This window comes from Emydura macquarii, unplaced genomic scaffold (genome assembly GCF_026122565.2).
Source record: "Emydura macquarii macquarii isolate MOO-44397 ecotype Brisbane River unplaced genomic scaffold, CSIRO-AGI_Emac_v2 contig_1780, whole genome shotgun sequence".
Lineage (NCBI taxonomy): Eukaryota > Metazoa > Chordata > Testudines > Chelidae > Emydura > Emydura macquarii.
The window spans coordinates 8551-31077 of record NW_027131917.1 but is presented as its reverse complement, the minus strand read 5'-3'; the positions used below and the strand labels follow the sequence as shown (position 1 = coordinate 31077).

The window sequence follows — 22527 nt, the reverse complement described above, 5'->3', positions numbered from 1 at the left end:
ATGTCTAACAAGCATTAATCTAATAACACCATATCTCATATTAAGCCAAATCAAGAATATTGAACGTAGGTTCAGTCTAATAGAAGTCGGCAGACATCAGTATATGTGGGCCTGAGGACCATGTAATGTCTAGTAACTAGGAGTATGTATAGAACTCATTAACCAGAGGCCTCTTAAAGAGAAACGAATGGCCTGATTGAGTATTATGTCCCTGAAAAAACAACCAGAGGCCTCTTAAAGAGAAACGAATGACCTGATTGAACTTATATGGACGTGAAAATATTAACGTAGTGTCTTACTGTAAAGTGTTGCTTATTTCTCGAGAAAAGGTAGATTAAGAAGTTGACCATTACCAGATGATATTCATGTTGTAGAGAAATACGTACAAGAATGTCCGGTTACCATTAATGTCATGTACTGTGACCACATTCCATGTCTAATTAACATATAATGCATAAGACGATATGCTTGAGGTAAATAAATCCATGCACGATTATACATAGTATGTACTAAATATAGGTATGTATTATTATACAACCCCCCTGGGGGGGTGGGGGGGGGGGGGGGGGGGGGGGTACCGAATGATTTGTATACGGCGATTTGTCCGATGAGGATGAATGGGTCTTCTACTGGTTGGCCTCCGATTCATGTTAGGATTAGTAGGTCAGTAGTTAGGCATCAGAAGAGTACTTGTGTTATTGGTCGAAATGTGGTTGTTCGTTGTTTTGATAGGTGTAGGATTGGTATAAATAGTAGTACTAGGATTGATATTAATAGGGCTAGGACTCCGCCTAGTTTGTTGGGGATTGAACGTAGGATTGCGTAGGCAAATAGGAAGTATCATTCTGGTTTGATGTGGGGTGGAGTGGTTAGTGGATTGGCTGGTGTAAAGTTGTCTGGATCTCCTAGTAGGTTTGGGTAAAATAGGGTAAGGGTGAGTAGACATATGATTATTAGGATGAGTCCTAGTAGGTCTTTATACGAGAAATATGGGTGGAATGGGATTTTGTCACAGTTTGAGTTTAGTCCTGTTGGGTTATTTGATCCTGTTTCGTGTAGAAGTAGGAGGTGTAGTAGGGTTATTCCTAGGATGGCGAATGGGATTAGAAAGTGAAATGTGAAGAATCGAGTGAGAGTGGCGTTGTCTACGGAGAACCCTCCTCAAATTCATTCTACAAGTGTTGGGCCTACGTATGGGATGGCTGATAATAGGTTGGTGATTACTGTAGCCCCTCAGAATGATATTTGGCCTCATGGTAGTACGTAGCCTACGAATGCAGTGGCTATGACTAGTAGTAGTAATATTACTCCAGTGTTTCAGGTTTTGTTGTAAAGGTAGGAACCGTAATAGATTCCTCGTCCAATATGAAGGTAGATGCATATAAAGAATAATGAAGCACCGTTGGCGTGTATATTTCGAATAAGTCATCCATATTGAACATCTCGTTGGATGTGGGAAATTGACGAGAATGCTGTAGAAATGTCGGATGAGTAGTGTATGGCTAAGAAGATTCCTGTGGCTAGTTGTAGAATGAGGCATGCCCCTAGTAATGATCCGAAGTTTCATAAGGCGGAGATGTTGGATGGGGTGGGAAGATCAACAAAGGTGTTATTAATGATTTTTAATAGTGGATTTGTGTTTTTTATGGTTGGAGTAGAGGTTCCTGTGGTTTTATGTGTCTTTGTGGGTAATAATTGATTGTTCCTGTAGTTGAATAACAATGGTGGTTTTTCAGGCCATTGGTTTCGGTGTAAATCCGAGCTGGAATGTATGATTTATTTTTCATTTTTGTTTGGGTTTGGTTTGGTGTTTTGAATGATTGGAGTGGCTTCTAATATTTCTCCTTATTATGGTATTTTAAGTTTATTAATGGGAGCGGTGTCTGGTTGTGGGGTGTTGGTGTGAAAGGGAGGGTCTTTTATGTCTTTGGTTTTGTTTTTGATTTATTTGGGGGGTATATTAGTTATTTTTGCTTATTCAGCTACTCTAGTGTTAGAGCCTTTTCCTACTGCTCTTGCTAGTTGAGAGGGGGTAATTAATGTGTTTAATTATGTTCTTCTTATTGTGGTTCTTATGTTTGTGGGATCGGATTTGTGGTGTGGTGTGGTTGATTTAGGTGATAAGATGTCTGATTCTGACGGACTATCGGTTGTTCGTGTTGATTTTGTTGGGGTGTCGTTGTTTTATTATTTGGGGTGTGTGGTTTTTTTGGTGGCTGGGGTTGGGTTGTTGCTTACTCTGTTTGTGGTATTGGTGTTGATTCGTGGTTTATATCAGGGGGCAGTTCGTGTTATTAGATGTGGGTATAGTGTATGTTTGATTGGTAGTTGTAGTTTATGGGCTAAAATAGTAGTGGAATAAGTGCTAATAAGTAGATGAATGATAGTAGGTAAGTTTTGATTAGGCCTTTTTGTGAAGTTGTTATTATGATCGGGGGTTTTTGGTACTTGGTGATTTCTTCTGGGCCCAGGTTTAAATATCATATTTGATCCATAAGGCGAGTTGATTCTTTTTCTGCTTTGGATAGTGTTATGGTTGATGTGATTCGGTGTGTAGTTATGGTTGTTTGGGCTTGTATAGGTTTTTGGTGTGTTGTGTTGATTAGGTTTGTAGCAATTAGTAGGCTGATTAGTATGATTATTAGGGCAGTTATTTTATAGCTTGTTGGTAGGGTTAGAGGTGGGATTTGTGAGGGGTATATTGTGAGTGATATAAATAATCCGGCTACAATGCTTCATTTTGCTAGTTGGGTAATTGGTTTGGTACATTTTGGATTTTCTTCGTAGTGTGGTAGTGGTTGGTGTATTGGGTGTCCGGTTCATACAGTGGCTAGTACTCGAATGCTATAGATTGTAGTGAATGAGGTTGAAATAAGTACTAAAATTAGGGCTAATGTATTAATGTGTGATGTTATAATGCATTCGATGATGGTGTCTTTGGAGTAAAATGCAGAGAGAAATGGTGTACCTGAAAGGGCGAGGGTTCCGATTGTGAAACAGGATGATGTAGTTGGGAGTGTTTTGTGTAGTGTGCCTATTTTTCGGATGTCTTGTTCTCCGTGTAGGGTATGAATAACGTTACCTGCACATAGGAATAATATGGACTTGAAGAATGCGTGTAAGCATAAATGTAAAAAGGCTAGTTCAGGGAGACATAATCCAATGGTAGTTATTATTAAGCCTAATTGGCTTAGTGTGGAGTAAGCAATGATTTCTTTTATATCGTTTTTTGTAAGGGCATGGGTAGCTGCATATAGTGTAGTGATGGCTCCTAGAAACAAGCAAATTGATAGGGCAATGTGGTTGTTTTTTAGTAGGGGTTGTATGCGGATTAGTAGGTAGATTCCTGCTACAACTATTGTGCTGGAGTGTAGTAAGGCTGATACAGGAGTTGGGCCTTCTATTGCTGCTAGTAATCATGGGTGTATTCCGAATTGGGCTGATTTTGCTATTGCGGCTAAGATTAGTCCTAGTAGAGGTATTATTGGTATAAGGTGTGATATTGAATAGATTATTGGTAGGTCTAGTGTGTCTAATAGTAATAGGAACCAGCATATGTTTATGATCAGTCCTACATCACCAATTCGGTTATAAATAATGGCTTGTATTGAGGATTCATTAGCTTTTGCTCGTGCTCGTCATCATGTGATTAGTAAGAATGATATGAATCCAACTCCCTCTCAACCAATGAATAGTAGGAATAGATTGTTAGCTGTGGCTAGGGTTAATATTGCTAGTAAAAAGATTAGCAGGTATTGGGTGAATTTAGTACGTTGTTTGTCTGTGGATATATATCAGTCTGAGTATGTTACAATAGTTCGAGTAATAAATAGGGCAATTGGTATAAATGTGGTTGAGTATGTATCGAATTTTACATTAAGGGTGATATTAAATGTGTCTGATTTTAAGATGGTGGCGATGGTGTAGTCATTTATGTAATAGGATTTTAGAATGAAGAGTAGAATTGATAGGTATAATGAAATTGTGATGGCTTTTTTTGGGCTTCAGGTTCATGTGCTTAATGTTGGTGAAAGTGATAGGATTAATGGTGTGGTAAGAATAAATAGTTGTAATAGATATAGTGTTTTTAGGTCAATTAGTTGTAGGATATTCATGACTTTTACTTGGAGTTGCACCAAGAGGTGATGGCACCTAAAACCATTGGATTGCTTCTATCCTTTAAAAGTGAGAGAGCTGAGGTTTTAATTTCAGTTATAAGAGTTAGCAGTTCTTATTATATATCTTTCTCGGTTTATAAGGAGATTTTAACTCCTATTTTTAGATCCACAGTCTAATGTTTGTATTAAAACTATATTAACATAATATTCCTGAGATTAGTTGTGGTTTTATTATGAGTAGGATTATATGGGCAGGATGTGTAGTGCCATGATTAGGTGTTCTCGTGTTTGGGTTGGTGGGATGGTTATGATGTTTGATGGTGATTCACCTCCTAGTTGAGTAGTTGAGAATATATAGAGTGTGTATGTAGCTGATAGGATTGTGCCTAGTCCTGTGACTAGGATGGTAGTATTTGATCAGTTGAATAATGAAGCAATAATAGATAATTCCCCCATGAGGTTAATGGTTGGTGGTAGGGCTATATTAGTTAGGCTGGCAGAAAGTCATCATAGGGTTATTAGTGGGAGTAGAAGCTGTATGTTTCGTGTTAGGATTAAAATTCGGCTGTTCGTTCGTTCGTAGTTTGTGTTTGATAGGCAGAATAGCATAGATGATGTTAAACCGTGGGCAATTATTAGGGTGACGGCGCCTGTAAGTGCTCATTGGGACTGTACGAATGTAGAGGCGATAACAAGTCCTATATGGCTTACAGATGAATAGGCGATTAGTGATTTTAGGTCGGTTTGACGTAGGCAGATTAAGCTAGTTATGATGATTCCTCATAGTGCTAGTATTATGAATGGGTAGTATGGGTTTTTTATAGGGGGGCTTATAATAAGTGATACTCGGATAATGCCGTATCCGCCTAGTTTTAATAGGACGCCGGCAAGGATTATTGATCCGGCAATAGGGGCTTCTACATGTGCTTTTGGTAATCACAGGTGAAGTCCGTATAGTGGTATTTTGATCATGAAAGCGGTTAGTAAGGCGAATCATCATGTTGTATAGGTTCATGAGTTTTCTAGGTATGGTAAATTAAGTTGTAAGATGGGTAGGGATAGAGTGCCGCTGTAGGATTGTAAAAGTAGTAAGGCGACTAGGAGGGGTAGGGATCCAATAAGGGTATAAAATAGAAAGTAAACTCCAGCATTTAGTCGTTGTATTTGATTACCTCATCGTGTGATGATAATTAAGGTTGGAATTAAGGTAGTTTCAAATGTAATATAGAATGTAATTAATTCTGTGGCGGAGAAGGCTAAAATTAGGGATGCTTGTAAGAAAATAGCTGTAGAAATGAAGGTTCGTTTTCGTAGGGTTGGTTCGGTCATTAGGTGATTTTGGCTTGCTAAGATTATTAGCGGGGTTAGTCAGCAAGACAAGGCAATAAGTGGAGCGGAAATATTATCAATTCCTAATGATAGGTTAGAGTATGTTATGGAATGTCCTGTTAGTGGTTTTATTAATTGCAGGCTTAATAGGGCAATGGTAAAGCTTTGGATAATTGTTGTTATTAATAGATTTTTTTTATAGCAGAGTATGGCTGTTGGGATTAGTATGATTGTTGGAAGTAGGATTTTTAGCATTGTAGTAGGTTTAAGTTATGTAGTAGGTCTGAGCCATGGGTTCGTGAAGAGGTTACTAGGAGAGAGAGACCCGTTCCAGCTTCACAGGCTGAAAAAGCTAGTATTAGTATTGGAGATAATATAAGAGAAGGTGTTTGTAGTTGTAGAGCCCATATTGACAAGGCGATGAATATTGAAAGTATAATTCCTTCTAAACATAGTAAGGTTGAGATAAGATGGGTGCGGTGTAGTGCAAATCCTATTATGCTAATGGTAAAGGCAATGAGATAGCTAAAATGTAGTGTAGTTATGGGGTGATCATGGAATTAATCATGATTTTCTAAGTCGAAATTAGAGGTCTTAATTAGACTAATCACCTATTCTGCTCATTCTAGTCCTCCTTGGGTTCATTCGTAGGCTAGGCCTAGTGTTAGTAATGCTAGAATAATAATGGCTCAAGTTATTGATAAAGTGGGGGTAGAAAGTTGGGTGGCTCATGGAATAGGTAGTAGTAGGGCGATTTCTAAATCAAAAAGTAGGAATAAGATTGCTACTGAGGAAGAATCGGATAGAGAAAGGTAGTCAGGCTGACTCTAGAGGGTCAAATCCGCATTCGTATGGGGATAATTTTTCGTTGTTCGGTTTCATTAAGGCTAATAGGTTATTCAGTAGTACAAGTATTATTGATAGAGTAAGGGTTGTTGTGATGACGATTGTTATTATGTTTATTATCCTCCTTTAGGTATGAGTCTAAAACTTAGTGATTGGAAGTCACTTGTACTATTATACTAGGGGGATATGATCCTCATCAGTAGATTGAGATAAATAGGAAGAGTCAGACGACATCTACGAAGTGTCAGTATCATGCTGCGGCTTCGAATCCGAAGTGGTGATTAGATGTAAAGTGGTATTTCATTTGTCGTAGTAGGCATACAATTAGGAATGTGGATCCAATGATTACGTGTAATCCGTGGAAACCGGTTGCAATAAAAAATGTAGAGCCATAGATGCTATCGGCCACTGTAAATGTGGTTTCGTAATATTCTATAGCTTGTAGGGCTGTGAAGTAGAGGCCTAGAAGAATTGTTATAAATAGGGCTTGGGTTGTTTGGTTTCGGTTGGATTCTATTATACTATGATGGGCTCAGGTGATTGTAACTCCGGAGGCTAGAAGGACGGCAGTGTTTAGTAGGGGGACTTCAAATGGGTTGAGTGGTGTAATTCCCATGGGTGGTCAGTGTCCTCCTAGTTCTGGGGTTGGGGCAAGGCTTGAGTGATAGAAAGCTCAAAAGAATCCGGCAAAGAAGAATACTTCTGATGTAATAAATAAGATTATTCCGTATCGTAGTCCTTTTTGTACTGGTTTAGTGTGGTGTCCTTGGAATGTGCTTTCTCGTACAACGTCTCGTCATCATTGTAAAACTGTAATTACTATATTAAGTAGGCCAATTATTAGTAGGGTAGATGAGTTATAGTGAAATCATATAATGAGGCCAGAGGTTATTGCAAATGCGGCTATTCCTCCTGTTAGTGGTCATGGGCTTTGGTTGACTATGTGGTATGGGTGTATTTGTTTGGCTATTTGATATTTTCTTGTAGGTATAGGCTGAGTAGAAGTACGAATACAATAGCTTGGATAATGGCTACTGCTAGTTCTAAGATTGTTAGTAGGAATAGTACTATTATGGTTGATATGGATAGGATGGGGATGGTGGGTAATAGGGTTAATACAGCGGTGGAGGTGAGTTGAATGAGTAGGTGTCCTGCTGTTAAGTTTGCTGTAATACGGACTCCTAGGGCAATTGGTCGAATAAGTAGGCTGATAGTTTCGATTATAATTAATGGTGGGATTAGGGGTATTGGTGTACCTTCTGGGAGGAGGTGGGCTAATGAGATGGTTGGTTGGTTTCGTAGGCCAATTAGTACGGTAGCGAGTCATATTGGAATGGCCAGTCCTAAGTTTATGGATAATTGTGTTGTTGGGGTAAATGTATATGGTAATAAACCTAGTAGGTTTGATGTTAATAATAGAGCTATTAGGGATGTCAGGGTAATTGATCATTGGTGTCCGGGTTGGCTAATTGGTAGTATTAGTTGTTTTGTGAATAGATTGGTAGTTCATGATTGGATTGTTATTAGGCGATTAGTGATTCATCGATTATTTTTAGTTGGGAATATAATTGTAGGTATTAGCAGGCTTAGTGTAATTAGTGGAATTCCAATTTTTTCTGGGGTTGAAAATTGATCGAAGAAAGTTAGGTTCATGGTCAGGTTCAGGTTTCTTTTTTAGTTTTTTTTGGTTTGTTCGTGATGTTATTAGATGTAAGGTGAGATTTAATTTTGGGTTGTATAATAATGTAAATTAGTCAGGTGGTACATAGGATTGATAATCATGGGTTTGGGTTTAATTGAGGCATATCACTAAGGAGGTGGGGTAAGTCTCTTTTTCTAGCTTAAAAGGCTAGTGCTATCCATTATAAGCTTCTGTAGTGATTGGAGTGATGATCAGTTTTCAAATTGTTGTAGAGGTGTTGATTCAATGACGATTGGTATAAAACTATGGTTTGCTCCGCAGATTTCAGAGCATTGTCCGTAGAATAAACCTGGTTGTATTATAATGAAGTTGGTTTGGTTCAGCCGTCCTGGGACTGCATCTGTTTTTACCCCTAATGATGGTACTGAGTGTAGGACGTCTTCTGCTGAGATTAGTATTCGGATTGGGGTTTCTATTGGAGCAACTATTCGATGGTCAACTTCTAAAAGTCGTGAGTGGCCATTAATAAGGTCTTGAGTTGGGATTATATATGAGTCAAATTCTAGGTCTTCGTAGTCGGTGTATTCGTATGTTCAGTATCATTGGTGTCCCATGGCTTTGATTGTTAAATGTGGATTGTTGACTTCGTCTGTAAGGTAAAGTACTTGTAGAGATGGAAGAGCGATTGTAATTAGAACAATGGCTGGTAGGATGGTTCAGATTATTTCTACTTCTTGGGCATCTATGGTGTTGGTATGGGTTAGTTTTGTTGTTATTATAGATGCGATGACATAAAGTACTAAGGTACTGATAAGAAACACAATTATTAGAGTATGGTCATGAAAGTGTAGTAGCTCTTCTATAATTGGAGATATTGCATCTTGGAATTCTAATTGTAGGGGATGTGCCATTAAGTCGTAAAGGGGTTAAACCTATAATTTAATCTTGACAAGATTATGTAATTTTTACTAACGTCTTGGTTATAGTTTAAGGAAGAAACATAATGGTTTATGTGATTGGCTTGAAACTAATTTAAGGGGGTTCGATTCCTTCCTTTCTTGTGTTATAGTATGTGTGCGGATTCTTCATAGGTGTGACTAGATGGTGGACAACCGTTTAGTCATTCTACGTTAATTAGGGGAGGTTCAATTAGTACTATTTTTCGTTTTGATGAAAAGGCTTCTCAAATAATAACTAGTATTATGATGACTGCTGCTATGGAGATTATTGATCCAATTGATGAGATGGAGTTTCATATTGTGTAGGCATCCGGATAATCTGAGTATCGTCGGGGCATGCCAGCTAAACCTAGAAAATGTTGTGGGAAGAATGTTATGTTTACGCCAAAGAATATTACTACAAATTGTAGTTTTGCCCATGTTTGGTTTAGTGAGAATCCTGTAAATAGTGGGAATCAGTGGGTAAATCCGGCTATAATAGCAAATACTGCTCCTATTGATAATACATAATGGAAGTGTGCGACTACATAGTATGTATCGTGTAGTACAATGTCTAGTGATGAGTTAGCTAATACAATACCTGTTAGTCCACCAATGGTAAATAGGAAGATAAATCCTAGGGCTCATAGTATAGGGGCATCTCATTTAATTATTCCTCCATGTAGGGTGGCTAGTCAGCTGAATACTTTAACGCCTGTGGGGATAGCAATGATTATCGTTGCTGATGTAAAATAGGCTCGAGTGTCTACGTCTATTCCTACTGTGAATATATGGTGGGCTCAAACGATGAATCCTAAGAATCCGATTGATATTATTGCTCAGACTATGCCCATGTATCCGAATGGTTCTTTTTTACCCGTGTAATAGGCAACAACGTGAGAAATTATTCCGAAGCCGGGAAGGATGAGGATGTATACTTCGGGGTGGCCGAAGAATCAAAATAGATGTTGATATAGGATTGGGTCTCCTCCACCAGATGGATCAAAGAAGGTTGTATTTAGGTTTCGGTCTGTTAAAAGTATTGTAATGCCTGCGGCAAGTACTGGAAGGGAGAGTAGTAGTAATACAGCTGTGATAAGTACTGATCATACGAAAAGTGGTGTTTGGTATTGTGATATTGATGGAGTTTTTATATTAATTGCGGTGGTAATAAAGTTGATAGCCCCTAAAATTGAGGATGCCCCGGCTAAGTGTAGGGAGAAGATAGTTAGGTCAACAGAGGCTCCAGCGTGGGCTATGTTTCCAGCTAAGGGGGGATATACAGTTCATCCTGTTCCTGCTCCGGCTTCGATACCAGAGGAGGCTAAAAGTAGAAGTAGTGATGGTGGTAGAAGTCAAAAGCTTATATTATTCATTCGTGGAAATGCTATATCTGGTGATCCGATTATTATTGGAACTAATCAGTTTCCAAATCCACCAATTATAATAGGTATGACTATGAAAAAGATTATAATGAAGGCGTGGGCTGTAACAATTACATTGTACACTTGATCATCTCCCAGTAAGGGTCCTGGTTGGCTTAGTTCTGTTCGAATTAATAGACTAAGAGCTGTTCCGATTATTCCTGCTCAGGCCCCAAAAATCAAGTAAAGGGTACCAATGTCTTTATGGTTAGTAGAAAATAGTCAGCGGTTTAATATCATAGGTAAGGTAGCTGAGTGTTTAGCGTTAGGCTGTAGACCTTTTCACGGGGGTTTAATTCCCCTTCTTATCACAGCTCTGTGGTGAAGTTCATGTCAGATTGCAAATTTGAAGATGTATCTTAAGTAATGATATCAGAGCTTTGAATTATGTTTAAGATGCTAGATAAAAGCCTGTTGGATGAGGCGTTTAGCTGTTAACTAAAATGTTTATGGGATCAAAGCCCATTTATCTACTAAGGTCTTAGCTTAATTAAAGTGTTTGAGTTGCATTCAATTGATGTAGGATAAAATCCTATAGGTCTTAAGCAGAAACTAAGAGGCTAATATCTCTTGTTTGGGGCTTTGAAGGCTCCTGGTTTATATTTATCCTAAGTTTCTTTTAAATGGAGTATAATAGTACAGGCAGGATTGGTAGTAGGGTTGTTGACAATAGGGTTGTTATGGCCAGGTGGGGTTTTATGTGAGATGTTTTGTGTCGTCATTGTTGAGTATAATTGTGGGAGTTTGGGGGGAGTGTGATTGTTGTGTAGTATGAGATTCGTAAGTAGAAGAATAAGCTGAGGAGGGAGGCTATGGCTATTAGTGCAGCTAGGGTAGTTATATGTTGTTTGGTAAGTTCTTGTAGGATTAACCACTTAGGTGAGAATCCTGTTAGTGGGGGTAGGCCTGCTAGGGATAGTAATGTTAGTATTATTATTGTGTTTAGTGAGGGGATTTTTGTTCAAGATAGTATAATCGTGGTTATTTTGTTTGTTTTTAGTAAATCAATTATGAGGAATGTAGTAATTGTTATTACACAATATAGGTAAAATGTGAATAGTGTTAGTTTTGGTGATAAGGTAAGGATAATGGTTATTCACCCAAGATGGGCGATTGATGAAAAGGCTATAATTTTTCGTAATTGTGTTTGGTTTAATCCCCCCCACCCCCCCCCAAGAAAGTGGATGTTAGTCCCAGTAATAATAGTAGTGGTGTATTTAGGTGTTGGGATGTAATTATTAGGATGGTTAGTGGGGCCAGTTTTTGTCAAGTGGTAAGTAGTAGTGCTGTTATTGTAGTGGATCCTTGCAGTACTTCTGGTAGTCAAAGGTGGAATGGGGCTAGTCCTAGTTTTATGGCTAAGGCTACTGTTAGTAGTATGCATGATGTACTGTTATGCATAAGCGTTATATCCCACTGACCTAAATATCAAGCGTTTATTACACTGGAGAATAGTAATAGTGTTGAAGCTGCTGCTTGTGTTAGAAAGTACTTGATAGCGGCTTCAATGGCTCGGGGGTGATGTTGTTGTGCAATTAGTGGAATGACAGATAAAGTGCTTATTTCTAGACCACATCATGCTAGGATTCAATGATTACTTGAAATTGTAAGTAGTGGACCTATGATTAGACTTGTAGTAATTAGCCCCTTTGCAATAGGGTTCATTAGTATAGGGGGGATTTAAACCAACATTGTCGGGGTATGGGCCCGATAGCTTAATTAGCTGACTTTACTAGAATGTAGTATAGTGGAAGTATGGGGAGTTTTGATCTCCCTGGGGCAGGTTCAAGTCCTGTTTTTCTAAGGAGACGAGAGGATTATTAACCTCTATCTTTCACCCTATCAAGGTGATCCTTTGTATTTCGGGCACGTGTCCTATATTATTGGTGGGAGTCCAGAGGTTGTGATTGGTATTGCTATGTGTCATGCACATAGTGCAAGGGTAATTGGTAAGAAGTTTTTTCATAGTAGGTGTATTAATTGGTCGTATCGGAATCGTGGGTATGAGGCTCGTACTCATAAGAATCCTATGGATAGTATTACTGTTTTTGTTATTAATGAAAGTGAGAATATTTCTGGTATATTTAGTATGCTTGGATTTAAGAATAAAATGGTTGTTAGTGTATTTATTATTAGGATGTTAGTGTACTCTGCTAGGAAGAATAGGGCGAATGGGCCTGCAGAATATTCCACGTTGTAACCTGATACTAATTCTGATTCTCCTTCTGTAAGATCAAATGGTGCTCGGTTAGTTTCTGCAAGGGTTGAGATGTACCATATTATTATTAGTGGCCAGGAGGATAGTATTAGATATATTGGTTCTTGTGTAATGGCAAATGTTTGTATATTAAATCCGCCAGAAAGTAGGATTATTGATAGTAGAATAATTCCCAGGGTTACTTCGTATGAGATAGTTTGGGCTACTGCACGTAGGGCCCCTATTAAGGCATATTTTGAATTTGATGCCCATCCGGATCATAGGATTGAGTATACTATGAAGCTTGATATGGAGATCAGAAACAGTAATCCTAAGTTTAAATCGGCTAGTGAATGTGGGAGTGGCAGGGGTAGTCAAATTGATAATGCTAGTAGGAGGGCTAGTATTGGGGCTATGGTGAATAGTATATATGAGGAGTTGGTGGGTTGGATTGGTTCTTTAATAAATAGTTTTAGTCCGTCTGCTACTGGTTGTAAGATGCCATAAGGACCTACCAAGTTAGGTCCTTTCCGTAGTTGTATGTAGCCTAATACTTTTCGTTCGATGAGGGTAAAGAAGGCCACTGAGATTAGAATTGGGATGATGTAGGTTAGTGGTGATAGTAGGTTTGGAATAAGCACTTGTTATTGGGGAGGGGAATTGAACCTCTGGTTAAAGGGTTTAGGCCTTTTGCATTTATACCTTCTTTGCTACCCCAATGGGCCTTTATTTAAGGTTTGGTAAATTAGTTCTGTCTTTGTACTTAGTTTAGTTATGTTCACTAATGCAAAGTATAGCGTGTTTTATACATAGGCTATATATTTTCAATCCTTTCGTACTAGAAAATTTGTAATCATAGATAGAAACCGACCTGGATTACTCCGGTCTGAACTCAGATCACGTAGGACTATTAATCGTTGAACAAACGAACCCTTAATAGCGGCTGCACCATTAGGGTGTCCTGATCCAACATCGAGGTCGTAAACCCCCATCATTGATATGGACTCTAAGAGGGGATTGCGCTGTTATCCCTGGGGTAGCTTGGTTCGTTGATCAAGTGTATTGGATCGTTTTGCCGTAGGCACTTAGGTTTGTACTATCGTAGTAGTAATTTTCGGAGGTTTTATTTTTCTCCGAGGTCGCCCCAACCGAAAGTTAAAAGTCAGGAAGGTTGTTAGTAGTGTTTTCTGTTGAGTAGTTGGTTAATGGTGATGACTCATACTTAAAGTTCCACAGGGTCTTCTCGTCTTATGGGGTTATCCTCGCTTTTGCACGGGGGGATCAATTTCACTGATTGTTTGTAAGAGACAGATAGAACCTCGTTTAGCCATTCATTCTAGTCTTTATTTAAAAGACGAGTGATTACGCTACCTTCGCACGGTCAGGATACCGCGGCCGTTAAACAGTGTCACTGGGCAGGCATCACTCCTAATACTTGTGATGCTAGGAGCTATGTTTTTGGTAAACAGTCGGGTTCTTTGTTTGCCTAGTTCCTTTTACAAATTTTAATCTTTCTTGTATGCATTCCTGTGTTGGGTTAACAGTCTTGTCTATAGAATTTGTTAAGTTTTGTTTGTTTCTATGAGTTTAGTTGTTAATAATCAGTAGTCTGTCTAGGCTGATTTAAGCTGATGCTTAGAGAAGTTTTAATTCTTGTTACTCATTTTAGCATTAATTCTTCTATGTGGGTAGAATAGCTCAGTAGAGGTTTGGGGAAGTAAATTTTTATTTATATTTATTGTGGTTTAGCTTTAACGCTTTATTTCAGTGGTGGCTGCTTTAAGGCCTACGTACGTTGCTGTATAATATTTTTTCCTCCATACTTGGTTGTTTCCTTTGTTAGTTGGGCTGTACCCCTACTAAATATCTCTTAAATCTATCTTGAGGTGAACTTTGTTGTGTCTGTTGTAGTATTTAAGGTAGAACTTTTATTCTTTTCCTGAGCAACCAGCTATTACTAAGTTCGTTAGGCTTTTCACTTCTACTTATAAGTCTTCCCACTCTTTTGCCACAGAGACGGTTAAGAAGCTTTATGTTATAAGCTGCTTATAAGTAGCTCACTTAGTTTCGGGGTTTCATACTTTAGTCCTCTTTGCTTGAAGTATGCTAGCTAAATCATTATGCAAAAGGTACAAGGCTTAATCTTTGCTTTTTTTTGCTTAGGTGGGTGTTTCATGTTTTTCATCTTTCCCTTGCGGTACTGTTTTTATAGCTCCAGTGGTCTTTTCTTATCTCCTATACTTAGACAAGTAGAATGTTTTAAGGTTTGTGGTAGTTGATGGTTGTTGTTTGTTGAGTGTTGGTTAGTTGGTTGGGCTAGGTTTATTGCTCAAGGCAGCCCTTTTATTGGGCATTTTTCAGGTGTAAGCTGAGTGCTTTTAGTTAAGCTATGTCTTGATATTCCAAGTACACCTTCCGGTATACTTACCATGTTACGACTTGCCTCATCTCTATGTTGGGATGTGGTTTATTTATTAATTGTTGTTTTTTCGAGGAGGGTGACGGGCGGTGTGTGCGCGTCCCAGATCCGAGTTAATGTGGGCTCTCTGCTTTCACATTACTGCTAAATCCTACTTTTAGGTCCATATTTCAGGGCTCTTTCCGTGAATATTTCTAGCGTAGAAAATGTAGCCCATTTCTTCCACCTCAGTTGGCTACACCTTGACCTGACTTATTAGTTGTGTAGACTGTTGTGCTTACTTTTGTTCCTTAGTAGGGTAAGCTGTGGACGGAGGTATATAGGCTGTGGGCGAGAGGTGGTGAGGTGAATCGTGGATTATCGATTATAGAACAGGCTCCTCTAGGTGGGTTTGGGGCACCGCCAAGTCCTTTGAGTTTCAAACATTTGGTTTGTAGTTCTCTGGCAAATTTTTGTATGTTAAAAAATTTAGGTTTAGGGCTAAGCATAGTGGGGTATCTAATCCCAGTTTGTACCTTAGCTATCGTGGGTTCAAATTGGTCTGTATGTTAAGGTTGTTTTCGCAGTGTGGTGGGGTGTATATTAACTTATGACAGAAGGATTGTAGGTTCACCTTAATTTTTTTGATTAATTTTTAACCACGTTTTATGCCGTTTTGTTGTTATTTTGGGCTTCTTGTATAGCCGCGGTGGCTGGCACAAGGATTTACCAGCCCTGGTTTACTATAAATAAGTCAAGCTTTATACGCTTATAGCTTAATGTTTATCACTGCTGAGACCCATGGGGGTGTGGCATTGCTAGGTGTTTTGGGCTATCATGGTGTGCCTGATACCTGCTCCTTGTTCTTTGGTGGTAAAGGAATTAAGGGCGTTTTCACTGGGGTGCTGATACTTGCATGTGTAATTTTAGTAAAAAATAACAGTAAGACTAGGACCAAATCTTTTTGTTTTTGGGGTTATTAATACCCATCTTGGCGACTTCAGTGCCATGCTTTGGTATAAGCTACAACAACGGATGATAATTTTTAGCTATATTTGGTTTATTCTTATGTAAAATATAGTCAATTTAGTGTTGTAGATAATGTATTGATTTTAAAAATTTTCCGACACTGTACTTGGTGTGTAATGAAGGTAAGTGTTGTGTAGCACTATATTAAGTGTCGATGTTTAATAATATGTTTTCGATACTGTAGTTGGTGTATAAATTATATATATTATGAAAATTTTTATTTTATATAACTGGTTAAAAATTGATTTTTTTAGCTAAAATTATGTCTAACAAGCATTAATCTAATAACACCATATCTCATATTAAGCCAAATCAAGAATATTGAACGTAGGTTCAGTCTAATAGAAGTCGGCAGACATCAGTATATGTGGGCCTGAGATTACAGAGAAAATAAAAATACTATATGCCTATAAGACCATGTAATGTCTAGTAACTAGGAGTATGTATAGAACTCATTAACCAGAGGCCTCTTAAAGAGAAACGAATGGCCTGATTGAGTATTATGTCCCTGAAAAAACAACCAGAGGCCTCTTAAAGAGAAACGAATGACCTGATTGAACTTATATGGACGTGAAAATATTAACGTAGTGTCTTACTGTAAAGTGTTGCTTATTTCTCGAGAAAAGGTAGATTAAGAAGTTGACCATTACCAGATGATATTCATGTTGTAGAGAAATACGTACAAGAATGTCCGGTTACCATTAATGTCATGTACTGTGACCACATTCCATGTCTAATTAACATATAATGCATAAGACGATATGCTTGAGGTAAATAAATCCATGCACGATTATACATAGTATGTACTAAATATAGGTATGTATTATTATACAACCCCCCTGGGGGGGTGGGGGGGGTACCGAATGATTTGTATACTAGGCATAGTACGTTCGAGTGTTATGAAGTCATATCAAAGGATAGTTTATAAAAATTCCGGTTTTGGGGACCGGGGATGAAGGTGCAAGTCTTTCTCTTTTGAGTATTTCAGGAGGGTGGTGTTCTTCGTCTCTGGTTTACAAGACCAGTGTTTTTAGTTAAACTACTGAAATATTGGTTTAGTATTTTGTTTTCAATTAGGCTTGTTATAGGTGTGATGATGAAGATGATGGTGAAGTATAGTAGGGAGGCGATTTGTCCGATGAGGATGAATGGGTCTTCTACTGGTTGGCCTCCGATTCATGTTAGGATTAGTAGGTCAGTAGTTAGGCATCAGAAGAGTACTTGTGTTATTGGTCGAAATGTGGTTGTTCGTTGTTTTGATAGGTGTAGGATTGGTATAAATAGTAGTACTAGGATTGATATTAATAGGGCTAGGACTCCGCCTAGTTTGTTGGGGATTGAACGTAGGATTGCGTAGGCAAATAGGAAGTATCATTCTGGTTTGATGTGGGGTGGAGTGGTTAGTGGATTGGCTGGTGTAAAGTTGTCTGGATCTCCTAGTGGTTTGGGTAAAATAGGGTAAGGGTGAGTAGACATATGATTATTAGGATGAGTCCTAGTAGGTCTTTATACGAGAAATATGGGTGGAATGGGATTTTGTCACAGTTTGAGTTTAGTCCTGTTGGGTTATTTGATCCTGTTTCGTGTAGAAGTAGGAGGTGTAGTAGGGTTATTCCTAGGATGGCGAATGGGATTAGAAAGTGAAATGTGAAGAATCGAGTGAGAGTGGCGTTGTCTACGGAGAACCCTCCTCAAATTCATTCTACAAGTGTTGGGCCTACGTATGGGATGGCTGATAATAGGTTGGTGATTACTGTAGCCCCTCAGAATGATATTTGGCCTCATGGTAGTACGTAGCCTACGAATGCAGTGGCTATGACTAGTAGTAGTAATATTACTCCAGTGTTTCAGGTTTTGTTGTAAAGGTAGGAACCGTAATAGATTCCTCGTCCAATATGAAGGTAGATGCATATAAAGAATAATGAAGCACCGTTGGCTGTATATTTCGAATAAGTCATCCATATTGAACATCTCGTTGGATGTGGGAAATTGACGAGAATGCTGTAGAAATGTCGGATGAGTAGTGTATGGCTAAGAAGATTCCTGTGGCTAGTTGTAGAATGAGGCATGCCCCTAGTAATGATCCGAAGTTTCATAAGGCGGAGATGTTGGATGGGGTGGGAAGATCAACAAAGGTGTTATTAATGATTTTTAATAGTGGATTTGTGTTTTTTATGGTTGGAGTAGAGGTTCCTGTGGTTTTATGTGTCTTTGTGGGTAATAATTGATTGTTCCTGTAGTTGAATAACAATGGTGGTTTTTCAGGCCATTGGTTTCGGTGTAAATCCGAGCTGGAATGTATGATTTATTTTTCATTTTTGTTTGGGTTTGGTTTGGTGTTTTGAATGATTGGAGTGGCTTCTAATATTTCTCCTTATTATGGTATTTTAAGTTTATTAATGGGAGCGGTGTCTGGTTGTGGGGTGTTGGTGTGAAAGGGAGGGTCTTTTATGTCTTTGGTTTTGTTTTTGATTTATTTGGGGGGTATATTAGTTATTTTTGCTTATTCAGCTACTCTAGTGTTAGAGCCTTTTCCTACTGCTCTTGCTAGTTGAGAGGGGGTAATTAATGTGTTTAATTATGTTCTTCTTATTGTGGTTCTTATGTTTGTGGGATCGGATTTGTGGTGTGGTGTGGTTGATTTAGGTGATAAGATGTCTGATTCTGACGGACTATCGGTTGTTCGTGTTGATTTTGTTGGGGTGTCGTTGTTTTATTATTTGGGGTGTGTGGTTTTTTTGGTGGCTGGGGTTGGGTTGTTGCTTACTCTGTTTGTGGTATTGGTGTTGATTCGTGGTTTATATCAGGGGGCAGTTCGTGTTATTAGATGTGGGTATAGTGTATGTTTGATTGGTAGTTGTAGTTTATGGGCTAAAATAGTAGTGGAATAAGTGCTAATAAGTAGATGAATGATAGTAGGTAAGTTTTGATTAGGCCTTTTTGTGAAGTTGTTATTATGATCGGGGGTTTTTGGTACTTGGTGATTTCTTCTGGGCCCAGGTTTAAATATCATATTTGATCCATAAGGCGAGTTGATTCTTTTTCTGCTTTGGATAGTGTTATGGTTGATGTGATTCGGTGTGTAGTTATGGTTGTTTGGGCTTGTATAGGTTTTTGGTGTGTTGTGTTGATTAGGTTTGTAGCAATTAGTAGGCTGATTAGTATGATTATTAGGGCAGTTATTTTATAGCTTGTTGGTAGGGTTAGAGGTGGGATTTGTGAGGGGTATATTGTGAGTGATATAAATAATCCGGCTACAATGCTTCATTTTGCTAGTTGGGTAATTGGTTTGGTACATTTTGGATTTTCTTCGTAGTGTGGTAGTGGTTGGTGTATTGGGTGTCCGGTTCATACAGTGGCTAGTACTCGAATGCTATAGATTGTAGTGAATGAGGTTGAAATAAGTACTAAAATTAGGGCTAATGTATTAATGTGTGATGTTATAATGCATTCGATGATGGTGTCTTTGGAGTAAAATGCAGAGAGAAATGGTGTACCTGAAAGGGCGAGGGTTCCGATTGTGAAACAGGATGATGTAGTTGGGAGTGTTTTGTGTAGTGTGCCTATTTTTCGGATGTCTTGTTCTCCGTGTAGGGTATGAATAACGTTACCTGCACATAGGAATAATATGGACTTGAAGAATGCGTGTAAGCATAAATGTAAAAAGGCTAGTTCAGGGAGACATAATCCAATGGTAGTTATTATTAAGCCTAATTGGCTTAGTGTGGAGTAAGCAATGATTTCTTTTATATCGTTTTTTGTAAGGGCATGGGTAGCTGCATATAGTGTAGTGATGGCTCCTAGAAACAAGCAAATTGATAGGGCAATGTGGTTGTTTTTTAGTAGGGGTTGTATGCGGATTAGTAGGTAGATTCCTGCTACAACTATTGTGCTGGAGTGTAGTAAGGCTGATACAGGAGTTGGGCCTTCTATTGCTGCTAGTAATCATGGGTGTATTCCGAATTGGGCTGATTTTGCTATTGCGGCTAAGATTAGTCCTAGTAGAGGTATTATTGGTATAAGGTGTGATATTGAATAGATTATTGGTAGGTCTAGTGTGTCTAATAGTAATAGGAACCAGCATATGTTTATGATCAGTCCTACATCACCAATTCGGTTATAAATAATGGCTTGTATTGAGGATTCATTAGCTTTTGCTCGTGCTCGTCATCATGTGATTAGTAAGAATGATATGAATCCAACTCCCTCTCAACCAATGAATAGTAGGAATAGATTGTTAGCTGTGGCTAGGGTTAATATTGCTAGTAAAAAGATTAGCAGGTATTGGGTGAATTTAGTACGTTGTTTGTCTGTGGATATATATCAGTCTGAGTATGTTACAATAGTTCGAGTAATAAATAGGGCAATTGGTATAAATGTGGTTGAGTATGTATCGAATTTTACATTAAGGGTGATATTAAATGTGTCTGATTTTAAGATGGTGGCGATGGTGTAGTCATTTATGTAATAGGATTTTAGAATGAAGAGTAGAATTGATAGGTATAATGAAATTGTGATGGCTTTTTTTGGGCTTCAGGTTCATGTGCTTAATGTTGGTGAAAGTGATAGGATTAATGGTGTGGTAAGAATAAATAGTTGTAATAGATATAGTGTTTTTAGGTCAATTAGTTGTAGGATATTCATGACTTTTACTTGGAGTTGCACCAAGAGGTGATGGCACCTAAAACCATTGGATTGCTTCTATCCTTTAAAAGTGAGAGAGCTGAGGTTTTAATTTCAGTTATAAGAGTTAGCAGTTCTTATTATATATCTTTCTCGGTTTATAAGGAGATTTTAACTCCTATTTTTAGATCCACAGTCTAATGTTTGTATTAAAACTATATTAACATAATATTCCTGAGATTAGTTGTGGTTTTATTATGAGTAGGATTATGGGCAGGATGTGTAGTGCCATGATTAGGTGTTCTCGTGTTTGGGTTGGTGGGATGGTTATGATGTTTGATGGTGATTCACCTCCTAGTTGAGTAGTTGAGAATATATAGAGTGTGTATGTAGCTGATAGGATTGTGCCTAGTCCTGTGACTAGGATGGTAGTATTTGATCAGTTGAATAATGAAGCAATAATAGATAATTCCCCCATGAGGTTAATGGTTGGTGGTAGGGCTATATTAGTTAGGCTGGCAGAAAGTCATCATAGGGTTATTAGTGGGAGTAGAAGCTGTATGTTTCGTGTTAGGATTAAAATTCGGCTGTTCGTTCGTTCGTAGTTTGTGTTTGATAGGCAGAATAGCATAGATGATGTTAAACCGTGGGCAATTATTAGGGTGACGGCGCCTGTAAGTGCTCATTGGGACTGTACGAATGTAGAGGCGATAACAAGTCCTATATGGCTTACAGATGAATAGGCGATTAGTGATTTTAGGTCGGTTTGACGTAGGCAGATTAAGCTAGTTATGATGATTCCTCATAGTGCTAGTATTAATGGGTAGTATGGGTTTTTTATAGGGGGGCTTATAATAAGTGATACTCGGATAATGCCGTATCCGCCTAGTTTTAATAGGACGCCGGCAAGGATTATTGATCCGGCAATAGGGGCTTCTACATGTGCTTTTGGTAATCACAGGTGAAGTCCGTATAGTGGTATTTTGATCATGAAAGCGGTTAGTAAGGCGAATCATCATGTTGTATAGGTTCATGAGTTTTCTAGGTATGGTAAATTAAGTTGTAAGATGGGTAGGGATAGAGTGCCGCTGTAGGATTGTAAAAGTAGTAAGGCGACTAGGAGGGGTAGGGATCCAATAAGGGTATAAAATAGAAAGTAAACTCCAGCATTTAGTCGTTGTATTTGATTACCTCATCGTGTGATGATAATTAAGGTTGGAATTAAGGTAGTTTCAAATGTAATATAGAATGTAATTAATTCTGTGGCGGAGAAGGCTAAAATTAGGGATGCTTGTAAGAAAATAGCTGTAGAAATGAACCCACGGTTTTTTCGTAGGGTTGGTTCGGTCATTAGGTGATTTTGGCTTGCTAAGATTATTAGCGGGGTTAGTCAGCAAGACAAGGCAATAAGTGGAGCGGAAATATTATCAATTCCTAATGATAGGTTAGAGTATGTTATGGAATGTCCTGTTAGTGGTTTTATTAATTGCAGGCTTAATAGGGCAATGGTAAAGCTTTGGATAATTGTTGTTATTAATAGATTTTTTTTATAGCAGAGTATGGCTGTTGGGATTAGTATGATTGTTGGAAGTAGGATTTTTAGCATTGTAGTAGGTTTAAGTTATGTAGTAGGTCTGAGCCATGGGTTCGTGAAGAGGTTACTAGGAGAGAGAGACCCGTTCCAGCTTCACAGGCTGAAAAAGCTAGTATTAGTATTGGAGATAATATAAGAGAAGGTGTTTGTAGTTGTAGAGCCCATATTGACAAGGCGATGAATATTGAAAGTATAATTCCTTCTAAACATAGTAAGGTTGAGATAAGATGGGTGCGGTGTAGTGCAAATCCTATTATGCTAATGGTAAAGGCAATGAGATAGCTAAAATGTAGTGTAGTTATGGGGTGATCATGGAATTAATCATGATTTTCTAAGTCGAAATTAGAGGTCTTAATTAGACTAATCACCTATTCTGCTCATTCTAGTCC

At 38.3% G+C, this 22527-nt stretch overlaps 6 pseudogenes; all 6 read right to left on the bottom strand.

Annotated features, from left to right (window-relative positions):
• Window positions 1–1649: 1649 nt before the first annotated feature.
• Window positions 1650–4162, bottom strand: LOC137158642 (NADH-ubiquinone oxidoreductase chain 5-like; annotated as a pseudogene).
• Window positions 1650–5054, bottom strand: LOC137158641 (NADH-ubiquinone oxidoreductase chain 4-like; annotated as a pseudogene).
• Window positions 5055–6478: 1424 nt separating this feature from the next.
• Window positions 6479–7743, bottom strand: LOC137158637 (uncharacterized; annotated as a pseudogene).
• Window positions 6479–11977, bottom strand: LOC137158634 (NADH-ubiquinone oxidoreductase chain 2-like; annotated as a pseudogene).
• LOC137158639 (NADH-ubiquinone oxidoreductase chain 5-like) lies at window positions 6479–20612 on the bottom strand (annotated as a pseudogene).
• Window positions 6479–22155, bottom strand: LOC137158633 (NADH-ubiquinone oxidoreductase chain 4-like; annotated as a pseudogene).
• Between the last annotated feature and the right edge of the window lie 372 nt (window positions 22156–22527).